A 4,673-nucleotide genomic window follows, 5' to 3' on the forward strand; every position below is an offset into this window, starting at 1 on the left:
CAGAGCACTGGCTCTAGGCTCACTCTATTTGGGTTTGAATTCAGGCTACAACTTTTTAGTTCTGTGACTGTGTTCCTACTCTGTTAAGCAGTGAAAATCCCTATCTCATGAGATGGTTGTGAAAGTTAAATAAAATAATGGTTGTGAAACTGCTAGTATGGTGTTTAGTACACAGTAAGCAAGCATTCAATAAACCTTTGTATCATTGCCATCAGAGGATGATGACGTCTCCTGAAATTAAACATCAAAGGTGCCTTTAATGTGCTTTCTTACCATATACTCAGTTGAATAGCTGTCTCTCTGAGGGAACCTTCACCCTTAGGAAAGGAATCCTTCACATACAAGTTCCTGGCACTATTGGAACCTATCTCACTCCATTAATTTTAAGGTGGAAAGGGACTCCTAGCTGAAGAGAAGCAGTTTAAAGAACAACCCTTCAAACCTCAGGCTCGACAGGCACCATGGTTCTGGGAGGAGAGGGTGCAGAGCTAGAATGCAGCAAGCTAGAGCTTAATTAGCTCTGGTAGGAAATTAGATGCTAATTGGCCTGCTTCCGCCGACCCAAGGGACTTGCATTCTCCACTTCTCATCAGACGGTCCCTTGGCTCCAATTTCTTTGGAGGAAGAATCTTGCTGCTGAAAACTTTCTCACGTGGACAAGAAGGTTACTGCTCAGAATCCCAGAGCTTGGTGCAGAGTTGGCTCAGTTGCCTATTGTGAAGTAAGAAAAGTCCTTTAACTGCCTGAATGTCAATTTTTCTGCTTCCATACTCCTCATGGATATCCTGACCCCTTCCAATACATTCTCTTCCCTCTACATTGACCCTGCCTTTAAAAAACCCTTAATTAATTACCAATTCCCAGCTAGATATATCAATTTATATTCACATATATAGGGAAAAGCCCAGATTTCTCATAGTTTGACAACACTTTCTGTTAAGAATTCAAATTATAAACACAAAACTCTAGCACAAAATGTGATGATTTCTGGGGTATGGATTTTCTGTATATTTGGCCATGTTAGGTTATATTTAAAAATACATAGTGAACATCATATGCCCATCATGTTCTCCTCACCTGTATCCCCTTTTTAAATATCTGCATGTATATTGCCTGGAAAGAGTAACCTTACATAATACTTTCTCCCAATCTCAGGCCATTCCTAATGGAAATGGGGAAACTCTTCTATTAATATATAAGCAAGATTATATTTAAAAACATATTATTGTGCATTTCTTGTTCACATTTCCAGATACATGACACCTTCCTGCTGAGTCCAGAGTAGGGTTGCATTGAAAGTAGGGAATTGTGATGGAAATATTCACAATAATGAAAGAACAAATATTCAATATTTTGCTTCTGATATTAAAGTAGGATTTTGCAGTAAAATAATAAGCTTGAACAAAAGGCTGTGTGTAGGAGGAGGATTTTCTAACTCATTCGAGCATATCAAGGAATGAGTAGATCCACTCAGAGTTTATTTCTCCACAGAATGAAGATACCCTTTTGTCTATGATTCATAGAGTGTGGTTTGCTATTGTAAAGTAGGAGAAGAATATAATGAAGGAAAATTCTTGAAGCCTATCCCTTCTGGACAGTAGGGTAACAGGGTAAGTAACTGTTGTCCAGAAAAAGTGAAAGAAGAAAGACTCACGGGTTCTAATCTCTGGGCACCAGGTTATGGTGTGTGAGGAGAACATGCATTGGATATGTAGAGAGAAATGCATAAGTGTGGAAAGCCTTGCCTTTAACCCCTTTGAGACTCTGTGGGGCACACTGCAGAATTTCACAATTACAGGCAACCATTATTTCACATGCTGCATGAACAGGACCAGAGGAGCCAATTTAAGCTCAGGAGGGACTGCAAGGGAGCTGAAAAATGTAGGGATTTGTTTTTCTGCTTCCTATCTCATGGGTGCTAGCTGCTCTGCACAAAGTTAAAATTTTTCCATAAGGGAGAGGAGGAGATAGGGTAGTAGGCATCCAGTAGGGACTATTATAAATGAGAAACCCAAGAAGTCTCACCAGGGGCTGTAGGCTTTTAAGTATTATGGGTTTCCTTATCACTATGGTTTCAATGTTTGTGTCCTCTCCAACATTCATGTTGAAACTTAATCCCCATTGCAACAGTATATAGAGGTGGGACCTTCCGGAGGTGATTAGGCTGTGAGGTCTCTGTCCTGATAAATGGGATTAATGCCCTTATAAAAAGACTGGAAGGAATTAGCTAGGCTCCTTTTATTCCCTTCTGCCTTTTGCCATGTAGAATCACATAAGAAGGCCTTCACCAGATGCCAAACGCTAGCACTTTGATCTTGTAATTTCCAGTCTCTAGAACTGTAAAAAATAAATTTCTGTTGTTTATAAATTACCCAGTGCTCTGGTTTGAATATTTGTCTCCTCCAGAATTCATGTTGATACTCAATCCCCAATATGGCAGTATTGAGAGGTGGGGCTTTTAAGAGGTAACCGGGCCATGAGTGCTCTGCCCTCATGAATGGATTAATCCATTCATGAATTAATGAATGAATGGGTTAATGGATTAATTAGTTATCGTGAGAGTGGGACTGGTGGCTTTATAAGAAGAGGGAGACTTGAGCTAGTGTGGTCAGCTCTCTCACCATGTGATGCTCCACACGGCTTCAGGACTCTGTAGAGTCACCACCATCGAAAAGACCTCACCGGGTGCAGCTCCTTGACCTTGGACTTCTCAGACTCCATAAATTTAAGAAATAAATCCCTTTTCTTTATAAATTATCCAATATGAGACATTCTGATATAAGCAACAGAAAATGGACTAAGATACCCAGTCTAAGGTATTTTGGTATAGCAGAACAAATAGATTAAGACACTTATATTAAACTAAGAGTTTTCAACTCTGGGCACTATTGACATTTTGGGTTGGTAATTTTTTGTGATGAAGGATGTCCTGTGTATTGGAGGATATTTGCAGCATCCCTGGCTTCTACCTACTATATGCCAGTAGCATGCCTCCCTTTCCCCCAGTTGTGACAATCAAAATGTCTTCAAACATTTAAAAATGTCTCGTGGGGCAACACTGAACTCAACTGAGAATGACTGTGAATGAAAATAATGTCTTAAGCCCCTCAGCTGACTGAATGGACTCCCTCTTGGCCAAGAGGACCCCAGGAAATCCCTAAAGCTCTCTTTGCTGGCCATGAGAAGGGAGGTCAGACATGCCTCATCGTGACCCCCCACTCCCTTCTTGGATATATCCTTTGTAACAAATAAGATGCTAAATCATTAACAGGCCTATGGCTGTATGAGACAAAGCTTAAACCACACCTGCAGGAAACCAATTTACTTAACATATCACATGAGTTTTGGTAAATGTATGGTGGCTTGTCTCTGATTAACACACATCCTTATCTTAAGTCAAAATATTCCAAGCTTTTAGACAAAGCTTCATTTCTTTAACCAATTACAAGTCAAAAAATCTTTAAACCCACCTATTAATATAACCTGTAAGCTTCCCCCCATCCCTTGAAATGTCTCACCTTTTCAGGCCAAATCAATGTATGCCCTCTGACTATTGACTTAGGGTCTTATGTGTAATCCCTGTCTCCATGAATGTATAAATCCAAACTGTAACCCACCTACCTTGGGGACATTTCCTCAGGATCTCTTGAGATCATGTGCACCCGTCTGGTCACACACATATGGCTTGGAATAAACCTCTTTCAATTATTTTACAAAGTTTGGATTCTTTTCCATTAACACCACTGTATTAGACCAACACTGTAATTATTCACAAAGAGAGTGGCAAGTGCAAGGGTTTCATGAGAAAAAGACTGGGTGGTAAAAGTGGAGGAAGGGAAGAAAATCTGAGTTTTTTTCTCATAAAATCCTGCTAGAAGAGTACTGGACATCTTAACAAGACATCATCTTGGAGGACCAAATATTTCTGGAGTGAAAAATAACAAATAAAGTCCTGAACCTACTGTTTCTTAGAGATAGTGCTTCTGATTATACACCGCAGTTATAAAAAGACATGTTGATCTCACAGGCAACTGATGACATAAAAGGCATCATTGGAAATGACCACCATGGCTTTTGAATAGCACATGTAAGACCTCTTGGGCTGGAGATCAAGGGAAATAACTGAAAATTCATAACTGGAGGGCATTCTAGCCTGCTCAAGAGCTGAAAGAGTCATTCAAGAATTTGTAATATTGCTCATATTTATATTATCTGTTATATTATTTATTCAAGGAGTCAGGGAAGGGGAAATGTTGCAAATTATTGATGATTATACCGTATAATTATTCTGGCCAGTGTTTCATCTGAATTGAGTTTAGTTCTAAGACTGATCCTTGTTTTGTTAGAAATATCACGTATAAATTGTTTTACCAGACAGAAGATACTGGCTGTATGAATGTGATTATCTTTTAGTTTGTTCTCTGCCCTTCACTAAGAGATGAGTGCTTGAGATGAATGAGTTACAGATAAACAAGTTACAGATAAAGAAGCCACATGTTCTTTGCATGTTTATATTGGAGTGTGAAGACCTTGCTGTACAGGAGCCAACCTAGACAAATCCGATCCTCTTTTATTCTTATTTATTTCTTTATTTTTAAAGTTTGGAGGAAATTCAAAGATTAGGTGATCTTTTCCACTGGGATGGAAACTAAGAGCCATGCAGGGGGTTGTTG

This window comes from Propithecus coquereli, unplaced genomic scaffold (assembly GCF_000956105.1).
Source record: "Propithecus coquereli isolate 6110/MARCELLA unplaced genomic scaffold, Pcoq_1.0 Scaffold102, whole genome shotgun sequence".
NCBI classification, from domain to species: Eukaryota; Metazoa; Chordata; class Mammalia; order Primates; family Indriidae; genus Propithecus; species Propithecus coquereli.